At 39.1% G+C, this 23,596-nt stretch overlaps 1 long non-coding RNA gene and 1 pseudogene across 5 annotated transcripts in view; both read left to right on the top strand.

The window, feature by feature from the left end:
• Positions 1-23,596, top strand: part of LOC123385626 — a 435,444-nt gene that overhangs the window by 50,926 nt on the left and 360,922 nt on the right. The gene's annotated exons all lie outside the window — the stretch shown is intronic.
• On the top strand, positions 11,825-23,548 carry LOC123385624 (annotated as a pseudogene).

Raw genomic sequence — 23,596 nt, 5'->3', positions numbered from 1 at the left:
GAGGTTCGTGGGCTCGAGCCCCATTGGGCTGTGTGCTGACAGCTGAGAGCCTGGAGCCTGACACATATTCTGTGTCCCCCCTCTCTCTCTGCCCCTCCTCTGCTCATGCTCTGTTGCTGTCTCCATCTCTATTAAAAATAAATAAACATTAAAAAGTAAAAAAAAAAAGATATTAGCAAGTGCCCCTTTACTATCTATAATGAAAAGCACAAATAATATAACATATCTGTATATACCCAGTGAAAATAATGATAAAACATGTTAATTACAATATAAAGGAGCAATATTGGAAAGTGATTTATACTTAAATATTTCAATATTTGTGTAGACAGTTATGTTTCTCTATAGTAGATCTGTTGTAGTCAGATGGTCACACTAGTGTGTAGAATCACAGTTGAGTATCGCAGCTCTGAATGTGGGTAGCTGTGATGACACCAATACCACAAAGCACTTTTCTGAATCAGTGGGCCATTTTTGGTAAATTTCCAGGCAAAGCAAAATACAGTCTTCCTTTCCTTTAGATGATAGTTCATTTTTGGAAAAGTCAATGCGTATTAAAACTTTGCAGAAATGGTTTGCATTTACCCACCAGTACCCAGATTCAGAAAATTACAAACAACATTTTCCCCCTGTGGCTGTCCACAAGACATTTTAAGGTCATGTGGGGACATGAGACAGTAAGTGTCGTGTAGTATATTGTCTGTAATGTTGCAGGATGTCAAGCATCCCTGGTGCCTGGCTTCCAAGATTCTGGTATCATTCACTATCCTGGAGCAAACTACAAGTGCCCTTGCATATTTTCCCAATTTGAGGGGACTGTTTTTTTTTTTTTAAGTTAAATTGTAGGTTGTGATATGTCTTGTTTTATTAATTATTAAGATGTTGTTGTTGCTGGAGTCTTTACAGTATCTTGATCCAAATTTTAAATATAAGGAAAATTAAGGCCAGTGGGAGTAATTACTCATTTCAAAATATTAAAATGGAAAATTTAGCAAAATAATATCAAAGCACCAACTACGTATCTGCCAGAACAACCATTTGGCCAAGTGAGTGAAGAATTATAAAGAAACAAGTCAGGCAACACAACACCCCAGCAATAATTTTCCCTTTCCAAACATGTGTTTTGGCATTGTGTGTTGGCCTAGCGATAAGCCCAAAGCAGCCTTGGGCTGGATCCATTCCCAGCTCTGTCACGGATTAGTTATGGTGCTTGGATAAGTCACCTGCCCCCCCTCTGCGTGCACTTTTCTCATCTGCAAAATAGAATAGTGCTCACTCCGTCTACCTCATTATTAGGATACAATGGTACTGCATGTGAAAATATGATACTTAGCACTGACAGTGAAGAATGCATCTTGTTAGGCCTCTGTTTAGTATGAGAGTGTTTTAAATCATTTTTAAAAATCTTTTTAAAAAATGTTATCTTTATTGCCATTTTGGTTTGTAATGTGTATGGCAGGCTTTATACCATTGGAAGAAGTGAACAGTTAAGGATGTTTGAATTTATACTATGAAATAATCTACCTACAAGTTAGTAAGAAGTTAAACTGAGAATTCTATAGGCAGTATATTGATATGTGTAAATATCTGTAAATGCACTGGACACACAATGTTTTTGACTCATTGGTTCTCAGAGTACAGTTTGGGTTCTCCTCTGGGTCTCTGTCTTTCAGGTTGTCTGCAAGATCAAACTTTTCTTATAATAGTACTAAAACCTTATTTACTTTGTCCTTTGCTTTCTCTCTGCATGTGCAGAGGCATTTTCCAGGGACAAGATGATGTTGCTGGGGATCAGATGCAGAGACAGATAAGAGGATCTAGCTATCTTCTCGTTTTGTGTGTGTGTGTGTGTGTGTGTGTGTGTGTGTGTGTGTTTTAAGTTATTTATTTTTGAGAGAGACAGGGACATCATGAGTGGGGAAGGGGCAGAGAGAGAGGGCGACACAGAATCCCAAGCAGGCTCCATGCTGTCAGCACAGAGCCCAGTGCAGGGCTCAAACTCACAAACTGTGAGATCATGACCTGAGCTGAAACCAAGAGTCAGATGCTTAACCAACTGAGCCACCCAGGCACCCTGAATCTAGCTATCTTCTGTTAAGCATCATGAATTGCAAAATGTAAAAGAATGTCACTCTTGTCACTAAATTTATACATATGTCCAAAAAATCTTATTTTTATTTTATTTTTTTAAAACATGACTTTTTAAAAAAGCTTATTTATTTTGAGAGAGAGAGAGAGAGAGGGAGAGAGAGTAAGAGAATGCGTGCACATGCACATGGGGAGGGGCAGAGAGACAGGGAGAGAGAGAATCCCAAGCAGGCTCCATGCTGTCAGTGCAGAGCCCAACATGGGGCCTAATCTCAGGAACCTGTGAGATCATGACCTGAGTCAAAACCAAGAGTCAGAAGCTCAACTTACTGAGCCACCCAGGTGCCCCCAAAATGTCTTACTTTTAATTTCAAATACAGTAAACACCAGTACATACAAGCCGCATAGTTTTTTGAGGTGTTCAAGCCTTTTTAAGAGGTGAACTATTCCCAAGACTAAAAAGTTTGAGAACCAGGGCCGCCGGCTGACTAGTCAGTAGACTGTGACTCTTGATCTTGAGGTTGTGAATTTAAGCCCCACATTAGGCATAGAGATGATTTTAAAAACAAATATAAAAATAATAAATAAGTAAATAAATAAATAAATAAAGTTTGAGAACCTCTGATTTAGATTATACTCACATTCTGTCTTCATTAAAGAACTGGCAGAATTGGTTTTTCTCTAGGAAGTGTTTCTTTTCTGGCTCTAGAACTTCATTATCAGAGTCCTCCTTCTACTTCCCCTTGAGGTTCTTTGTAGATCATCTCGATTGTGCACCCATTCCTCTTGTCCGTGTAATCTGCGAAATGCCAAAATTCGCCTCCTGTCCGTGCTCACGGTGATGCAACTCTTTCGTTTCATGCTGCCTCCTTAAGAGTTGCATGGAAGCAATGGATGGATTTTATCATCACTGACTTTTTGGCAGAAAGGAAATCACTTCCAGGGATGTATGAACTGCAGTAATGGCACCGCGCTGTGGAAATAATTGACTCTCTAGGCTTCTTATATGGAAGTTTCTAACACATACCTGGTTGCTGCAAAGCAGAGCCTTGGCATTGCACTCGGTGACCACACTGCACGGTCTAGTCTATAAAGTCTAGTACAGAATGTGTAAAGCACCTTATAAACACAAAGATATATTCTAAACCAGGTTTCTCTTATTTTCCCTTTCCATTCAAGTATTTTTCTTTTCTCTCAACAGTATTAGTCTTGAAAGGTAGATTGCTTTGGTACGTGTTAGTCAACTCTCTAGGTATGTATATTTGGAATAATATTAATGTATTAATGATATCACTACCACTGGCGGCATTCTCTGCAATGGATTTAATTCTACTTTTAACCCAACAGAACTGTATTCACTAGATTGTGTAACAGTTGTTTTCCCTCATAATTTTTTTTTTGGCATTATCTCATAGGTCTTCACATTAGGAGGTGCTGACATATTTTTATAAATTATTTTGCTGAATAAAAGAGGATCTTGTCAGTCCCCAAATTATGAATGATTTAGGTATATAAAGAGGTAGCAGAGGTCTCAATGGGAGGAGCTCCTCTTAACAGCTCCCCACTCCCCAGTCCCTATTGAGGACACTTAAATAAGGAATAACCAAAGCATTTCCTAGGTACTGTTTCAGGGAGATCTACGTCCTTGTTCAGAGGTTCCTGAATCTCATAAATCAAGGGCATTCTGGACACTTTGGCCCCAACTTGGAGATTCCCAGAGGATATTAAAAATTCTGAAAATCCCAGAGGATAGAAACCTGTTGAACTATGTCTAGTCCAACATTTCTTCAAGTCCATTTTCCATAGAAAACTTTTATGACCGAACATATTTGAATAATTTGTAGGACACTTCTGTTAGGGCAGGACAACATTTGGGAATTATGGACTAAGAGAAAATCCATATCTTAAGTAGTTACAGAGGATGGATTACTACACTTCTGATGCCCATGAGTCCCCATCTTGTTTTCTTCTTCCCTTACCTATTCCAGGTACCACCAAGCAGAGGTTGATCTTGTGTCCTTACCTGGAGGACAGAGTAGCTTCTTTTGTGACAGAAGCCATGTTATCCACATGGCTATGCACAACTTTGAATCAGAATTATTAGTACTGTCCCATAAATGTATGATGCATTTTGTGGAAGTCTATAGGAAGGCTTGTTCTGAATTGCAAATCTATCTACTTAAAAGATAACCAGCCAGCAAATTAGGAACTGATAGCACTAATTGTTTACCTTAAGGTTTGGAGAGTCAGTAAGTTTGAAGTGTATTTAAGATCAAAGAAATAGTTTAGCAAAAGGAAGCGACCATTGAAGATGAAAAGAAGAATGAAAGCATGGGAACTTTTCTAATTCAATGAGTTACTGAATTTGGATCACAAATGGGAAGCTTTCTTATGTATGTTGCGCAGAGGGGCAGTTATGATCAACAAATATTTTTCTAAAAATATCTGGGTGTGAAACACTGAATTCATTTTTCTGAGGCCAGGCTGTATGATGGGATATATCCACTTGAACATACGTAGCCTCTCGGGCGCAGGAAAGCAAACAGTCATCCATGGTTAGTTCTCTCTTCCAAATCTCCCACAACGAAAAGTAGAACTTTCAAGCAATTAAATGCAAAGAAAATAGATGTGCGAAAATGCCACCTGATCATAGAAAACTGAGAGTACATCTTAAATATATCTGAGCTGCCACATTTCCCCTGGAATGCAGCCTGCCAAACGTGTTAACTGACGACATGGTACTCCAAAATCAACTTTACCATGTAGACCTACAAAAAAATCTTTCGGTGGCTTTTCTATCCCAGGGATTCCAGGGAACTAGCTTATACCAAATAGTTCAGCTGGCTTTGTGATGACTCTTTTTGAGCAACCTATCAATTATTTGAAATTGTGACAGTGTAATTTTTATATAAAATCCACCTTCAGAATTCTTCAAAACTTTGTTATAATTGAGGGAAATTTCTGAGTTTCTAATGACCCTGGGGGAATTTTTTTTTTAAGAACAACTTACTATAGTAAATTAAAAATATGAGCCCCCTAATCCCTCTATTAGGGTGAGAATTAAGTGGTTTGGAGTAATTGAGCTTGATTAGTTCTTCCTGGATGGGCTTGGTGCTTTATGGGTTCTCATCTTTTTTTTTTTTTTTAATTTTTTTTTAACGTTTATTTATTTTTGAGACAGAGAGAGACAGAGCATGAACGGGGGAGGGTCAGAGAGAGAGGGAGACACAGAATCTGAAACAGGCTCCAGGCTCTGAGCGGTCAGCCCAGAGCCCGACGCGGGGCTCGAACTCACGGACTGTGAGATCGTGACCTGAGCTGAAGTCGGCCGCTTAACCGACTGAGCCACCCAGGCGCCCCTTTTTTTTTAAATTTTTTTTATGGGTTCTCATCTTTAAAAGGGACCTCCTAATTTTATTTTAGCTAATTGGAAACAGAATTAAGAAAAATTAAATCACTTAGTAAAAGATATAAGGGTAGTGTTTTATACTCTTTAAGCCTTTTTCTTTTTTCATTCTTTTCATTCATTCTTTTTTTTTTTTTTTCCTTAGTGGTGAGTTTGAAGATCGGGATTCGGGGATACTAATGGTACTAGTTTTCAGCACTATAACTGATGTAAAATAAATATTTGCTGATGATAACATTTTAAAGTACTTTCTCAAGTGATGGTACTAGGGAAATACTTGTCTCCATACATTTCCACAATTGTTCATTTGCTTTAATATCTTTGACAAGTTGTAGTTCCCTGTTAATTGGATCTAAGCACTTGATGGGCATATAACCAGACTACCTGGATCAAACTCTTATAGTCTGATATTTTCCCAGAAGCTTCTTGGAAATGCTATTCCCGGGTCTGTAGTCTCAGCACCTCAGAGATTCCATTCACCAACTCTTAGTGCAGGATAGATTTGCAAAGAGCGTGTCTTAATACTTACTTCACTTGTGTTTCCTCTTTCAGAAGCACTGCAAGGCTAGAATTCATTTATAATGACTTAATCAGTTTCTTTGCAGGGAAAAATCCTCTTTGAGATATACTTGGTGGACACAAAATGAAGTACCTGCCTGAGTCTCAATGTTTTTAAATAAGAGCTCATTAAATATTTGTTTGGAAAGATCACTGCAAGAAAACAAGTATCTTTGTTTCACAGAAACATCTTGAACTACTTTACTATGCTTTTGGGTCATGAAAACTCCAAACATATTTTGTCAAACACTCTTTCTTCAACTTTGAAACCCATGTGTACAGCCAGGGAAAAGCAATCTGTATGTTTCTAATTAATTTACACTTAACTCATCAGAATGTTGTTTTCTAAGAGCTATTTGATGTGTAAGACCCCTTATGAGCCTTTCAAATATGGCTTCTAAGCATTTTTCCTTTGAACCAGAAAGTCACTTTTTTTTTTTCCCTGAAGCAAATGGAATTCAATTCTCAAAAGGCTTCAGTTTGGTTCAAAAAATTGTCAGACTCACACAATCTGACAAAACATGTTTTCTCACTTAAATGGATTAACTCATGCAGTAGGCACTAGGAATTAAAGGGCATATCATTAGGCAAAGATTTACTTAAAATTGCCATAGTGTTAATGAAATTTTTATTTATTTAGCAATGCTTTCAGATAAAAGAACATTAAATACACTCATGTCAATGGGGTAGGAAAATGCAAAGGAATTAAAAAGTTTTATCTTAAAAGTATACATCCATCTTTACAATGTGTGTACAAAGGTTTTGAGTATTATCTCCCTGGTTTCAGTCCTAAAGTCAATGTTGCACACAGGAGAGACTCATAGATTGGCATCATCCAATATTGCTTCTCTCACCTTTTATATAAGGGTCCTAAAAGCAGTGATTTCTCTGGTGAAATGCAATGACAGATCCTGAGCCCAACCATTCACAAATGTTCCAGGTGTGGCATGTTTCATTATGTTCACATAGTCATAGCATGTATGAGAGTTATATTTTCATCTGAATTCCTTTATGTTAGTCTTACAAATACATTTTTGCTTTCTAATAGCTACTTCTTTTGAAATGTCCGCATTGATTTTCAAATTCACTTGTGTCCTAATTGGAGGACTTAGTTTTTACCCATTCATTGTAGCAAAAGTTTTGTTTAGAGGCTTCCTGTTAACCCACATATTAGAGAGAAAACCATCTTAGAGCTTCTTTTAACTATTGTCTCTGTTTCTAACACACAAGAATCCATAGATGTGCTCTTGTGATTTTTTTTTCTATCATTTATACCCAAATTTCTCCCTCACTTTAGGCACACACTAATTCATTATTTTTTTCTAACTTCCTGCTAACGATTACCCCTTTTAGATTTTTTTTAGCTTTTTAAAAATATTTTTTAACGTTTATTTATTTTTGAGACAGAGAGAGACAGAGCATGAATGGGGGAGGGTCAGAGAGAGAGGGAGACACAGAATCTGAAACGGGCTCCAGGCTCCCGGGGCTCGAACTCACGGATCGCAAGATCATGACCTGAGCCGAAGTCGGCCGCTTAACCAACTGAGCCACCCAGGCGCCCCTTTTTTAGCTTTTTAAAAAAAAATGTTTATTTACTTTTGAGACAGAAAGAGAGACAGAGCAAGAGTGGGGGAAGGGCAGAGAGAGACAGAGACACAGAATCCAAAGCAGGCTCCAGGCCCTGAGCTGTCAGCACAGCCCAATGCGGGGCTCGAACTCACAAGCCGTGAGATCATGCCCTGAGCTGAAGTTGAACGCTCAACCGACTGAGCCACCCAGGCACCCCAGATTTTTTTAGCTTCTTGAAATGATTTTAGTTTGCAGACAAGAATAGATAGAGGATTTTGTATTATTACCACTGAATTTCTTGGATACTTACATGCTCCTATGACAGTATAGACAAAGAGCTGATCCCACTGGGTACCTACAAACCGTCTAAATACCATAAATTTCTATGCCTGAACAGCTTTCTTTTGGTCTTCTTCCAGAAGAATTTGTGATGGATGTAGCATGAAAACCAAGACAAATTGAGCATAATATAAAAACAAATGCAAATCTTGTAGAATTCAAACTGCTTTTGTGTAGAAGCAGATATAACTTCTGAGAGTTTTCAATATACTAGTTGGAAATATTTCATACATTAAATTCAGAAACATTTTTATAGAGATAATATTTCTGATTTCAGAGAAATCACATGGGTATTTAAAAATGAAAACCTACAGAGTCCATTATTGTCATCATCACTAAAACATTGGATACTTGTTGGATCCATGTATTTCTCTGTGGGAAGATTCAGAGAGTTTGGGCAATATATGTACCCTGTCTTCAGTGAATTTTATAATTGGATTATAACCCGAAATCCAGAATCTCATTTTCTACCTAAAAAGGGCAATAGAGCCATATTTCCCAATTTCATCTGTAGTGTTCAGTGCCTGGCCTTTGAAATGAAGTTTAAAAATCATTGCAACACCCTTCAAAATAAGTCTACTTGTTTGACTTAAGGGTGTGCTTGGCATATCTCTCAATGAAAGAGCCTGTTCCAAGAAAGAGCACTTTTAAAGACATTGCTAACCGTGCTCTCCCTCCTGCACCCCCACCACCACCCAGGAGACTTTAATTTTCAGGCAGCATCAGCAGTGTGAGATGAAATGGCTCTGGAAGTTTTTGAGACAAGCCAGAAGGACATTTAAATAGAGCACTACTTGTATATATTGTAGCCTTTTTCCCTCATGAGCTGTAACAAACAGTTAAAGCATACTTTCTACCAGTGGAAAATTGCTATTAGGAACCCCTCCAGTTCACTTGTGGGCTATAAGCACATTAGTTAGGATCAATTCTTCTATAGGTTAAAATTCAAAGTATTACCAAAGAACAAGTGGGTACTAAAGTGATTACCTTTCAGTAGATGCAGTGTGAGTACACTTGGAATTCAGATGAATAGGACATTTGAGAGAAGGAGAGGGAGAATAAGAAAACAAAGGAGGGAGAGAGATGGAAGGAGAGGGAGGGGGAGGGAAGGGAAGGGAAGGGGGAGAAAAGTAACCTTCCAGCTTATTTGATAGTAATGAGGGAAAAAAATTGTCTTTCAAAATGGTTTTATAGATGTCTTATTATTTATTTGAATTGTCATTATGTTTAAATGGAGTGAGTAAACTGTATGTTAGCTAATTTGACAATAAATTATATTAGAAAAATTAATAAGTGGAGTGAGTAAACTACCCAAATTAGTTTTTCACCCCCTCATTCCTGAGTAACTGAATTTAAAATACCAGGAAGTATAGTGTACCTTTGAAAAGACACACAGATGGCCAACAGACCCATGAAAAGATGCTCAACATTGTTAATCAAACCCACAATGAGATAGCGGCTCGCACCTGACAGAGTGGCACTAACAAGTGTGGGTGAGCATATGGAGCAAAAGGAACCCTTGTACACTGCTGTGGGAAAGACTGCAGACTGGTGCAACCACTGTGGAAAACAGTATGGAAATTCCTCAAAAACTTAAAAATGGAAATACCATATGATCCAGTAATTCCACTATTGGGTATTTACTCAAACAAAATGAAAACACTCAGTCAGAAAGATATATGCAACCCTGTGTTTATTGTGGCATTATTTATAATAGCCAAGATATGGAAACAACCCAAGTGTCTCTCCACAGAGAATGGATAAAGAATATGTGATATATATTATATCACATTATATACACATATTATATCACATATATATTATGTCACTAAATATATATATGTAGCTGCATATGTGTGTGTGTGTGTGTGTGTGTGTGTGTGTAATGTAGTATTACTCAGCCATAAAAAAGAATGAAATCTTGCTTTTTGCAACAACGTGGATGGACCTAGAGGGTATAATGCTAAGTGAAATTAGTTAATTAGAGAAAGACACAGACCATATTCATTCACTCATATGTGGAATTTAAGAAGCAAGTGAACAAAGAAAAAAAATAGAAACAACAGCGAAAAAGACTCTTAAAAAAGAAGACTCTTAAATACAGAGAATAAACTGATGGTGGCCAGAAGGGAGTTAGGGGGTGTGGGTGAAATAGATAAAGGAGATTAAGAGTATACTTACCTTAACGAGCACTGAGCAATGTATAGAATTGTTGAATCGTTTTATTGTATGCCTGAAACTAACATAATATAACACTGTGGGTTAATTATACTTCAACAAAATAACAGAAATTAAATCATTTTTTGCTGTGAGATTAGAATCCCCTTTAGTAGGTTAATAATCTTGTTTCTCAACAGAAATAACTGGTCCAGAATTCTACCTTCTAACTTTGCTATACAAAGTATAAGATTCCACAAGAACAAAACAATCACATAGACTGATTTGAATAACCTGAAAAGCATGTTTGCCAAATGTACATTTAGTGTAGTAGGTCTCCTGCTTCTGTTATGTTGTCCCTTCTTTGAACCCAAGGGTAGATGGGGGACTGTTATGGGAACCCCATGCTTTCATTTAGGTCAGCAGCGTTCTTCAGAAGACATAGTAGGGTCCCTATGGATTTTCTCAGGTTGCAAGACAGCTGCCCTATTGTGAAGAACCATCCATTTGTCTCAGTGGGATAGATGTCATACTTCCATAAGACAATTAGCTGTTTGTTTAAGTTTAAAAGCCCCATGGAGATACTAGTTTGTCATTTGTTTTGGCTGTAAAAGTGTTATATCCCCAAACACAATCCACTAAAGTTTACTTTGAAATGGAAACATTTTCAAATACAATTAGCTTGTGTAACTGTTCATAGCATGATGCTTTGCAATTCTTTCTTTTCTTTAACGAAAAGGAAAAAATATTTTTAATATTTTGGTGTTTGTTTTTCGCCGAGGGAAGACCACTCTAAAAGCGAGAGGGCAGTCTGATATCTAAAATTGAAAGGGTAAATTGTTGCTTTATCACACGAGTGTCTTTTGTAGGTTGGAAGTGAAAAATATTTTTAATTTCAAAGTGAATTTAGAGATCTGAGCATGCTCACTGTACATTACTTTAGAATTATTAAAGTAGTTTGATTTAATAGAGTGAATCTTCTCGGGCTGAGGAGTACTTCACTCTGTACCACACAGGCTGAGATGTTGGAACCTGATCGCTTCCCAGCTGAAGAGCTTATAAAAAATGTGAAGTACTCTAATAATTTTAAATTACTCTATACTGCACATTTTCAGGTCTCTGATCACCTCCAAATTCAAGTGCTTATAAAACTGCTCCCATAATTTTAAATTGCTATGTGCACAGTGATTTAAAATTGTGAGAGTACTTTAAAGTTTTTTAATAAGTGCTTTAATTTAGCACTGAGTTGAGCGATACTCCAGTATAACTTCAAGAAATTATGAAACTGATATAAAAATTTATCCTCTGGAAAGAAAATTACATTATGTATAAAAGGGTGAGGCTTCAAATGAATATATATAAGGATAAAGGTACCAAATGCTCAGGAACAATCAGTCAATGAAATGAGATAATAGGGTCCTGAGGTGGGGAGGGGGTTGTTTTGTTAATTTTCCTCACGGCTTGCTGGGGCCTATAGTTCTCTAAACTCCAACAGGTATTTTAGTTCCTTTAAGGTGAAGAATTGCATTTAGAGGACTTATCTTTCCATTCTCAGCATTTTCAAAGATGCCAGGAAATTTCTCCCGAAATTATGGGAACATGGCATTGTTAGATGAAAGGAGTATATCTTAGAAAAAGAGGGAGGGGAAGGAAGAGGGAAGGAGGGGAAGAGAAGGGGGGAGGGGAGCAAGGTGGGAGAGTGGGAGAGTGTTTATTGTTGAAGAGGTCTTCTCTCACTTGTCCGTGAGATAGCTTCGGGACATTAGGGACTAGTTAATTTCCCATTTTTCAAAGATAAACATAGCATGTTTTAAATTGTACTCATGCATGAGTGCAATTGTTTTTATTAAGGACAGAATCCCTTTTGTAAACCAATGGTTCTGTTCACTGCAGAGGAACATTTAGATTTTGTTTTCTGACTACCCGCCATTATTATTATAATGCACCAGTTAATTTGACTTTAAACATGCTACCTTCCTACACCGATCTAGCATTATCCCACATGTTTTGGGGGATGAAATATCTTGCAATGTGCCAGCTGCCAACAAGCTGCCTTCTGTGTCTTCCCCAGTTTATTTTCAAAGCCGTTCAGGTCAACACTTGGCTCGTCTGACTACATTACACAATCTGAAATATCAAACTATTTGATGGGAACCCGAGGCGTCTCACTTATTTAACTATAGTTTTATGATGTCTTTGATTAGCTACATTGCAGTGAAATATGTAGGGGTGCCTGGGTGGCTCAGTGGGTTAAGCATCTGACTCTTGCTGTCGGCTCAAGTAACTATCTCACAGTTCGCATCAGGCTCTGCGTTGAAGATGGGGAGCCTGCTTGAGATTCTCTCTCCCTTTCTCTCTGTTCCTCCCCGGCTTGTGCTCTCTCTCTCTCTCTCTCTCAAAATAAATAAATAAACTTAAAAAAAGTGAAATATGTAAAAGATAAAGTATGTTCTTTTTGTCAAATTGTTGAAGGCTTAGGATTTATAGTCTACTGCGATTCTTTGTCTGTTTCCAAATTTTGTGAAACCCCACAGGCTTACTTTTCAGGAAAAGACATTTACATTTTACTAAGTTGCAGATGAAATAAAGGGCGAATTGACTGTGTGCTTCAGCAATTCATGTTTCAATAAGGGAAATTACATACATCATTGGATTCTAGGGTGTAATAAATGAGTGAATGTTAGTTGTTATTACACACATTGCTACAAATATAACCACACACCAAAACATTTGAAATAGTTCTCATCTCTATTTTTGGCTTATATAAATATTCCTTGAAATTCACTATCTTCCTGTATTTTCTAAATATAGAAGATCAATTTCTCTAACTGCAGGGAAACAAGACTTTCTGAAAGGTAATAACATACACATCTACATGGTAATGGGCAGAAAGGATATATGTGAAAGCTTAAAAAAAATGAGAGTGATTTTCCTTAAGCTAATTTATCACTCGACCCATATCACCATTTTCTAAGACAAATCCAGCATTAATAAAACAAATTGCATTCTGTGTCCCCAGTAGAACATCTATTCGTGCCCTGGAAATATGGGCTACTCTGATCATGAAGTCTTGTAGAAAGGCAAGAATTGCCTTGTTCCATGAAAGTCAGTGGTTTGCCTTCACTGCCAGAGACTGGTTATAATTTTAGGGTAGAATTATCTCATCGTTTTCTGTCTGACATGATTCATTTCTGTATCTCAGATCTCCAGAGATGCTTATTTAAAAAGCCCCCTCCCCCCCTCTAGTTTTGTTCTTACTGGGGAAATGGAGGCAGTGGGGAGGAAAAAACAGAAGGAATTTCTTCCTTTTTCTGAGTCAATTCTGGGCAGTGAATAAGATGTGTTTTTCTTACCGATGTCAATAAAAGACCATCCCTTTAACTGCCTAGCTTATTAGTCGTATGCATTGCCTTAAGATATTGCCCCCAAAGATCAATACCCTGATTTCCTTTCCATCTGCCCAGACCAAGATAATTAGGCTCTTTACTTTGTTTTGTATATAATGAAGGAGGCAACGTAGTGCTAGTAGGGGAAAAAAGGCGATCTCCCAGTGGTAAATGTATTGACATTTACAGACACCGACAGAGCACAACATGGAGAGAGTAATGAGAAATTTGACTGCTTTTCCCTCTTTCTCTGCTTCCTGCTTTAGAGCTGCTGCATCCCACAGTGAATTACTAGCTACAAAGAGAAGGGACTGCTTAGGGACTGACAATTGAGAGCATTTACAATTAGCTGAATTGATTAACCTTTACAAATGCTGTTACTTTATGAGGTGTTTTTCTCAGCCCTGGTTGAACAGTATGCCTTATTGATTCAACATACTCCTTTATGGAAGCCCTGATTTGTCTGTGACTCCACCAGTCATAACGCCTGCCTTGGTAATCGCTTCTGCGTGTTCTTGGGAAAACTTGACACGGTAGACTGATTGGCATTATGTAAATGGGGTCCTTGTCACCCTCTCGGAGAGGGAGCGGTGTACAGCGGGAGAAGCGAGGGCACAGATCTGCTTCCCTGCATCGCCATCTCCAAGCACAGACACAAAGGATGCCAGCCTCTCATTGCCCGTCAGTCCACTGCCTTGCTCCAAATAAACAGCACGCAGGACGGAAAGAACTGCACATGTTCCTCTGAGGTTTCCAGCTCCCCCGTATTTCTGGTTTTTATTTCACTTTTCCAAAATAATTTGGATTTTGTGTGTGGATATGTAAGGAAAGCGGTGGCGGGAAATTGTCAAAAAAAATTGAATTGTATTTCGCTTGTTTTTCTAAAAAAAGTTATAGACTGACTTTGAGTCCCTACTTTGGCTAGTGATCCCAAAACCTGTGACAAGAGGCATATTCCTTTAACGAGTTGCAGTCAAACTCTGTGTTCAGAATAACTATCAGGTAGAAATGGCTGCTTTCCATCCCTCACAGCCTATCAAACTATATGAATACAAAGTAAATGCTGTTTGGTTTTCCCTCCCTTCGTGCTTCCCTCTCTCTCTGCTTTCTTCCTTCTATCCTTCTTTTATTCTTCATTTCAAGGGGTACATTTTTGTGATCTCACAGCTTGAAATGCTGGAGTTCATCCATTAGCTGTTCCACCAGCGCTCTCTAAACGCCTTGTGCACCCAAGACCAGTTACATGATTTGTGGGGTCCGGTACACAACGAAGATGCAGGGCCCCTTGTTTATCAAGTATGAAAAATTTCTAAGTGGTGACAGCAGAGCATGAAACCGATCCCAGCTCTTGTAAGCATGAGGCTTTGGGCGACAGCAGAGTCACGTGCCAGGAAGTAGGCCCTGTCTTTAACTTGGACACCGTGTTTTGTGAAAAGACTGAGGTGGTGGTATTTGTTTTCCTCCCCAGCTGGAATTTAAACTTCCCTAATGCGCGACTAATTCATTCTGGATCATGTCGAACTGCACATGCTTGTTTACCACTTGACCTGCTGCTTAGCAGGTAGGAAGTGAGAGCGCCCCCCTAATGCACATCGTCTGCATAGCAGGGAAACATTTACCCATTGCCAGCATTGGGAGAATGGAGTGTGTGTCACCTTGTGCATTCAGTGCTGGCTGCAGAAAGTTTGTTTTGCTTCATGTGATTAAACTGAATGTTTTGCTTGATCCACATGCAAAAATATATGCATTTATTCTAATATAATACATATACATATTCAAATGCACAGAATTTTTTTCATACATATATAACGGAATTGAGTTTATGGCATTCCAAGACACAGATGAACAATGGTGGAAGGTGGCCATTTTTTTTTTTTTTTATGAAGAGTTGATGCATTTTTAAAGAAAAAAAAATCAGGGAGCTGCTCTAACAAAGTCTGCAGCATTCACAGCGTGACAAACAAATTAGAAAACAGCAGATGCAGCACAAATTAAGATGTATTTAGCACAGCAGCCCATCAGATGTGTGAACGTCTTTTGTAACTCAGCTTTGCAAGGTTGATGTATTGCACTTTAGACAGCTGATAATGAACCCTCCTAGCAATTAGAAGTGGAAATACTGAAGAGTCAAAATTGTGTTGTTCCCAGTGGGCCAAAAAGGAAAAAAAAAATCCATGTGAAACTTACTTCTTTATGTGCTTGCAAAACAAAGGGAATGTTTCAATTTATATACTGGTGTGTTTGAATTTCTCTTGCCTTTTAAAAATTCCTACTTCATTTTAATTACCATCCGATTCTAAAGTGTCATTAAATAAGTATGAATTCTGTTGCAGTTACACACGTTTTATGGCCAATACAATGTCTTTCCTTTATGGGATGCATTATTTAGTAATCTTACATTAAGACAATAACTTCAATCATTGTGCCTTCAAATGGCAATAAGCATGGTAATGGCTTTGCTGAGCTGCTTCCTGACTCTTTCTATCATTGTGTTTTCCCTTTAATATTAGAGCATTGTTTTTATTTCTATGCAGATAGTGCGTTTACCCCAGTTTCTGTTTTGTGGGAGTGGAAGCATATTTGCAGTAGGGAACAAAGCATCAAAGCCCATCTAATAGACCAAATTCTATCCTAATCTGGTGCCAGGTCTAACAGTGTACTGTTAATGTTTGCTTTTTTTTTTTAATCAATATTTTATTTAAGGAAGCATATCATTTCCTTCCAGGAGGAAGAGAGGCTTGGTAGTCATTCTGTGGAGTTAGCAGCAGTCCAGTATTTTGTCAAGTATGGGTTTTGACAAATTTAACAAGCTTGAAAGGACTCACAAGAGAATAAGCCAAACCACATAAAGGTGGAAGAACAGAAACAAATAAGGAAAGGGAGCCTAATTGGTGTATTCTGCCTAGCAAAGAGAGATCTGACAGGTGATTTGAAAGCTGACCCACGTATGTGAAAAATCTTAGATGTTTCTGATGTTTGTAGTCTTAAAGAAATCAGCATCACAGACACCATTTCCTCTTGAGTGTGTTTCCTGCTGTTGTGTTGTCTCAATCTGTATCCTCAATCCCAGACCTCCAAAGAGAAACGTCCCACCTTCACCTCTCCTGAAAGTTTAGAGGAGCACGAGGGTGAATGGAAACATCACAGTCACATGTCTCTAGTACAAATACAAATGTCCAAATGTATGTGCAGATTGGTCATGTTGTGAAGACTGAGGACAGAGTGTATTTCACAAGGTGGCCGCCTTTCTGCGCTACCCAGAGAGGGGTCCAAATAGTACTGTCCTGGATTCCCATTGTGACTTAAAGGGAAACTTTTGATGCCCAGAGCCCTTGATGGCCTGCAGATGAAGGAGGAAGATGTGCTTCAACACTGAGCAGCAGAAACCCACTTGGGTGGCACCAATGTTGACTTCCAAACGGACAGTTGATATATATAAGGAAAAGTGAAGGCATCTATATCCTGTCTTCAGAAGACCTGGGAGGAGCTCATTTTGGTGAGTTGTAGCATTGTTTCCATTGAAAATCCGGCTGAAGGCGGTATCACATCCTCTAGAAACACTGGTCATTGGTCTCTGCTGAAGTTTGCTGCTGCCACGAGAGCCATTTCTACTGCTAGCCGCTTCACTCCAGAACCTTCAGGAGCCACGACTTTCTATGGTTACTGATCCCAGGGCTAACCACAAAAAGGTGCCTTCCATTAATCCGCCTACCATTGTTCTGTGGAGCACAAACTCCCCTCTTTGCCGTATGGACGCCGCCATACCCTGCAGCAACAAGAGAGTTCATTCAGCAGGTCCGCCGCGAGGTGTGGCGGAAGTTCCGCGCATGCGCGGCGCTGTTCCGGAAGCACGCAGAGACGTCACACCTGATCTCTCTCTCTCTGTCTCTGTCTGGAGATTCTGAAGAGTTGGAGAAGGCAGAGCAGGTTACTGCTGCAAAGGCTGTGACGCGGGGGAGCTTCGGGGTGGATGGACTGCTTCAGCTCGTAAATTTACTGCTCCTCAACCCGAGGTGGCAGGCTGGTCTAAAGGCATGGAGTGCCCACCCCCTGCACCTACTCAGCAGTTCCCTCCAGAAGACTGGAGCCCTCGGCCGCCACTGAGGACCGGACTGGAGCGCCCACTGCTCAGGCCACTGAATAGGTAATAGGAATGACCCCTGAGGCTGTTCTCCCGTAGGCTCTTAACCAGACAGAACTCGCACCAGAGCGAGGATTCCAGATCATGTCACTGAGACGAGAGGTCGTGAACCAGCGGGGTGAAGCCTGGAATAGGCTTGTAGGTGTTTTATTTATGTATTTATATGTGTTATGTATTTTTCCGTTTAAAAAAAGATCAATACAGTTTTAAACCCAGGAGAGTTTCCTGTAAAGATTTGCATGCCAGTTTGAGAAATCAGCTGGCAGTGCGCTTGCGTTTCTCCGTGGTTTCATTTGGGCACCTGCTACCCTTGTTGGGCTGGCGCTATCCTGGCCTCCACGCTCTCCGCCGCCTCTTCCACTCAGCCCGAGCATTAGCTGCTGTTTATCATGCAGCCCATTGTTTGTTTGTTTTTTGAGATCCAAGAAAGTTTTCTTACTCACCTGACTTCCTTATTTACGTTACTGTCCAGCCCTTATAGGCAAGATTCATAGCCTCTTCATTAGTGAAATCCGAAGGATAAGCCAGGAGATGTATTTTTCAAACCTAAGCTCCTGTGTTTCTATTTTCTGTTTCTATTTATATAAGCAGAGGAGGGAAGAAGGGAGTAACTAGAATAAGGAGAGATTTAGGGTGGACATGAGAAAGAACTGCTTGAAAAAAATGTGAAAGAAACATTGTAGTCTTTTTCCTGATAGAGATTTTGAACTCTCTTTATCCTTAACATAAAGAACGATAATCCCTTACATCTGTACAATGCCTTAGTGCTTTTTAAAGTGCTGTCATATAAAAGAACTTTTTTGAGCCCATTTTATGAGGTTATTTTTTTTTTCTTTTTAAAAAAGGACATAGATGATAGGCAGTAGATAATCCATCTAAGATGAAGTCCATTGGAGTGTGGGGGGTAAATTAAGGGCCTTATTGTGGTTTCTTCTGGCTGTATAATTCTATTTTTCACCAAGGCTGTGACTTTTTTTTGAAAGAGTAGTAAATACACTGCAAAGGAATGAAGCTGTTAGAACACGTTGGCTCCTTACAATGATGGTTTAACCCAGGTTCCCCTTATTATACTGATTTATGAGGCAGGTGGCATTAGGAATCACCAAGCTTATTACAACTATTTTCCTTTCAGTATTGTAAATCTAAAGCACACCCTGATATTTAGAAATAGGTGGAGAGACTGTAATTTCTGTTAAGTCGGACTTCACATAGATATCGTCCTGCATGTTAGAAGTCATTTAGCAGATTTCTCTTTTTCCCTTTTCCATGTAAGGCAGGATTTGTGGGGAAACGAGGTTGGGATGAGTCTTCAAACCCAGAAGGGCAGTGTGGTTTCTGAGAAGGACACTGACCTCAGACTTTGGAAGCCTGGGTCCTGGGCTTGCTGTTTATCCTTTGTATGAACTTGGCTCATCTATGGAACTGCTCCTTCTCAACATTCTCGAAGACAGTGTTTTTACAACTTCCCGGAGGGGGAAGTGTTTGGTCACAGTTGCTAAGACCTCTTTCAGAGTCAGTATACGTGGATACTTGAACTTTGAGGAATTGGCTTCTATCAGACACAGGTGGTGGGGACACTTAGATTTAGGGATAGTCTGGAAAGCAGCAATGAGCTAGTATTTTTTGTGGCTTCCTTTTGCAGTTTGTATCTTCTTGTCCAGTAGAGCACTTATATCTGATTGTCGAAAGTTGTTTCATCACTCAGACCTCACAACTATGTCCTCTTGAACCAGTCTCCTCCAGATCCCAGCCTATCTGCTTCTTCCATCAAAACTGAGATGTCTTAAGCTGTGTGAGGTGTTACTCCCTAATGTGATACATGAGTTCACAAATAGCTGTTAACAGCAAACAGTGACTGACTTGCCATTCTTTCCCAGTTGCCTTCTAATCAGAAACAACCACAATACACAGAGACATTATTATCGTTAATGATAGAATTATAAATACCAAATGGTTGATGAGGAGAAGTATTTGGGGACTGGGGTCAGCAGTCTTTCTAGTAATCATAATAAAGCTAACCAAGGAGATAAAACTATAGTAGAGCCCGGAACACCCTAGTGTTAATGACATTCACAAATGACGTTCTTAGGCCTCACAGGTGCAGTTTTCTGGAATGGGCAATTTTAACAGGAAAACCCTAGGTTCCTTCTTTGATTGTGCGTCTGTAATACCACCACTAGAAAATTTTATCATTAGTAAAAGGTTCACCCTCTTTTGGAAAATTCATTGCTGGAGTTTTGAGGATAAAGCTGAGAAGGTATTCATTGCAGGATTGACTTTATAAAGACAGAGTGCAGTGTCCTGAACCCCATGACATTGTCAACGAGAAGAAAAGAAACCCAATGAAGACCGGAAAATCATTCTTACTGGACCCTGGGAAAGAATATGTAGCCTGCCGTGTGGTTTAGGAGTACATTTTTAGAGTGAATTTCTTTAAAATAAGCAAAATTTGCCCTGTTAAAAGCTACTTATATTCTGAGCCTTATTTAACATTCAAACTACAGCATTTGACCTTCATTTTCATGCTGTGTTTATATTGGTAGTTAATAGCAGATACCATTTGATAAGATAGTTTTAAAATTGGACAAGATTGCTAGCTGAAGTACTCTTAATGCCTTTGATCTGGAAGTCAGGAGGATTCTCTCTGGGCAAACAGTGAATGTTTTTTTTGGCCCCTTAAAAAGGAAAATCACAGTTGTTTTGCTCTTGTTTTGTTTTTGTTTTAGGTGCCCGCCCTCCCAACCTCCACTCTCCCATTACTTCTTTGGCTTATTTGTTTACTGGTATATAATGACCATAAAAGGAAACATAAAATCCACCTGCACTTTATTTTTGGAAAAAGACCCTCTGGACATGAAATCATTTCCAGATAAAGGGCAAATATTATTGTTTCTCTGGTCAAAAAATTATTTTCTTTTTCATGGTCAGTTCATTCTGTACTTTTGTCTTTCTGTTGAATGTGCGCTCTGTGACCTCTTAGCTAACACAGGCCTTTGATATGTATTGTATGATTATAAAAGTGCAATGCCAAATTGAATAGGCAAACTTATAAGCAGACAATGGGATTTATAGAGCAGATTTGCTCCTAACCATGCTGTAGCAAGCCTGTCTTCTTCGAAATGTTGGGTTAATTAAACCTGGGGATTTAGAACTTTAGTCTTTTTGTATTATTATAATTTTTTGTATTAATGTGCTTTTACAACATATTAGTTTCTTGCCTGTCTAAAGCTAGATCTTTTATGATAATAATTTCTAAAACATGTGCATATATTTTTTAAAGTTCATAGCATTTTACATAAATTATTTCTTTTATTCATCAGATTATTCCCATTTTATAGATGAAAACCTGAGGCTCAGGAATGTCTTGTCATTTTATTAATATGAAATATTCACTAAGTGGCGGATCTAATATTTAAACACGGTTTTCTAACTCTAATGATGGGATAGTGGGAGACAAATTTGTTGTGGTTCTTTATATTACAAGTCTGTTAATGCTGTTTTTTCTTCCATGGAGTCCTTTGGTTTTCTAATATTTCTTTCCCAAGTGCCCAAAGAATCCCGAAATGTTGAGTGTTCTTTTCTCCCCCTGTCTCTTTTTTTCAAAATGGGCCTTTTCCTGCTTGACAAAACAGAGGCCTGGTCCTTCTCCGTCCTGAATCATACTATGCTCTATTGCCATCGAATGAAAAGATTTACTCTAACCTCTAACAGATACTTCTTAAACACATTTTTTTTTGGGGGGGGGAAGTATTCATAATAGCAAAACAGAGCAATTCCAAATGGTCTGTTGAAGGGCTTGGGACCTTTATCTACCCATCGAATAAATTCAAGTCAAAGAACTGTTCCCGACTGTACCCCTCTGAAGAACCATGTGGAAAACTCCTGGGAATTTTTTCACATTGTAATGGGAAATCTGAGATACTTATGCTCTGGCTTCTATCCCTCATTGTTTGAAAGATGCTAAGGGCCTTAAAACTCCATGCATTGCAGGCTTTTTGGCACAGGGTTGAGCAAGCTCCCATGGCAGTGAATGAAGCTTTCAGGCAGAGAATCTCAGAGACACAGTTTTTCAGTGGGGGAGACTGTGTGTGTGTGTGTGTGTGTGTGTGTGTGCACTAGGAACTGTCCCATGTTGCTACAGGTGAACTCAGAGGTAGGCTGAAGGAATGTAATAGTGCATGTCTGGATATGACTGTGTATGTGTATGTGTTTTCAGATTTCAGTGAGGTTTTGATGACCTCTTATATTAAGATAACTTTATGGAATAGGGACTATATCCAGAAATTCCAGGATTCTGCCTTGGCTAATTTACCGTGACCACAGAGCTTCCTGAAAGAGATAAAAACAAAAAGGAGGGTTATAAAGAAAGAATATGGTATTGCTTTGTTAGATGGAAGCCTCTTACTCCAGTACAGAACTTTCTGGAAAATTGGGCTGGAGCTCATGACTTTAGCTACATCCTAGGCAGGGCCTTTTTCTAAACTTAAACAAAAGTCCTACTACTTTTTAGCCATGGGGCTTGAAAGGATGATTATGGGTGACTGAGGATGATTATAGTCCATATAAATAGTCCCTATATATAAAAAGAGATTCATTTCAAGGAGTGGGTTGACATGATAGTGAGGGCTGGCAAGGCAAGTCTGAGGTCCCTCAGGGCTGTCAGGCTGGAAACCTTTGTGGGTGGCAGCTACTGTCCACAGCAGGATTTCTTCTATTTTATAGAAGCCTTGACTTCTTTGTTGAGGCCTTTCGGCTGATTGAATGAGGCCTACTCAGATTCTCTGGGGTCATTTCCCTTACTTAAAGTCAACTGATTACACACTTTAATCAAAATACCTTCATAGCAACATGTAGTGTAGTGTTTGATTCAATAAAAGGGGGCTATAGCCTAGCCAAGTTGACACATAATTACCATGGAGGACTGATGAAGAAAGAAATTATCTGGGGCTCATGCAGATGAGGCAGGACCTGGCTCTTATTTTTTCTTATTTTCTGAGAAGAAAGTGCTAGTGAAAGCCACATGCTTAACACTTGACTTTTACCTGACTCTAAGCCTAACCATTTGTAAGTAGAGTTCCTTTGGTGATATGGAATTGATACAGTGAGATTTGTATCACCTGCTTTGGAAGAAGTGAGTAGGGGTGGTACAATTCTGGTACCAGGTACAATTCTGGAAAAACCAAGTTGGAGTGGTACAAACACCAGTTTTGGTGTGTTTTACCCCTCAACACCAAGTAATTCTCAAACATTGGAGATAGCATCACAAGGAGATAGATTCCACAAGGTAAGGGTTCAGTCCTACCAGAATGCCCTCTCCTACCCCCACTTCAGGCTCTAGCCCCAGGTCCAGGGTTGTCACCCTTGCTTCTGCTGACTGGCTTTAGATCGGAGAGTCCAAGGACACCTGCTTTGGGTTCAATTAATTTGTTGGAATGACAGAACTCAGGGAAACATTTTACTTGATAGATTACTGATTTATTATAAAAGGGTATAACTCGGGAATAGCCAAATGGAAGAGGTGCTGAGGGCAAGGCATGAGAGAAGTGTCATGGAGCTTCCCTGCTCTGAGAGTTCCACTCTCCACACATCGCCCTATGTTCATTAACCAGGAAGTTCTACACATCCTGTCCTTTTGGGTTTTTATGGAGGCTTTGTTACATAGGTATGATTGATATAACTCATTGGCCATTGGCAATTGATTCAACTTCCAGCCACTCCTGTCCCAGAGGTCTGGGGTGCAAATGAAAGTCCCAATCCTCCAGTGGCATGGCTGGTGGTTGGCTCCACTGGCACATTCCAAAAGCCATTTCATTAACATCACAAAAGATATTTTAATCTCTCTCCTCACTTAGGAAATTCCAAGCATTTTAGAAGCTCTGTGTCAGGAGTAGACAGGGATGAAGGTCAAAGATATATATATATATATATATATATATATATATATATATATAT

Source organism: Felis catus, chromosome A1 (assembly GCF_018350175.1).
Source record: "Felis catus isolate Fca126 chromosome A1, F.catus_Fca126_mat1.0, whole genome shotgun sequence".
Taxonomy (NCBI): domain Eukaryota; kingdom Metazoa; phylum Chordata; class Mammalia; order Carnivora; family Felidae; genus Felis; species Felis catus.
This window is presented reverse-complemented; position numbering and strand designations above follow the sequence as displayed.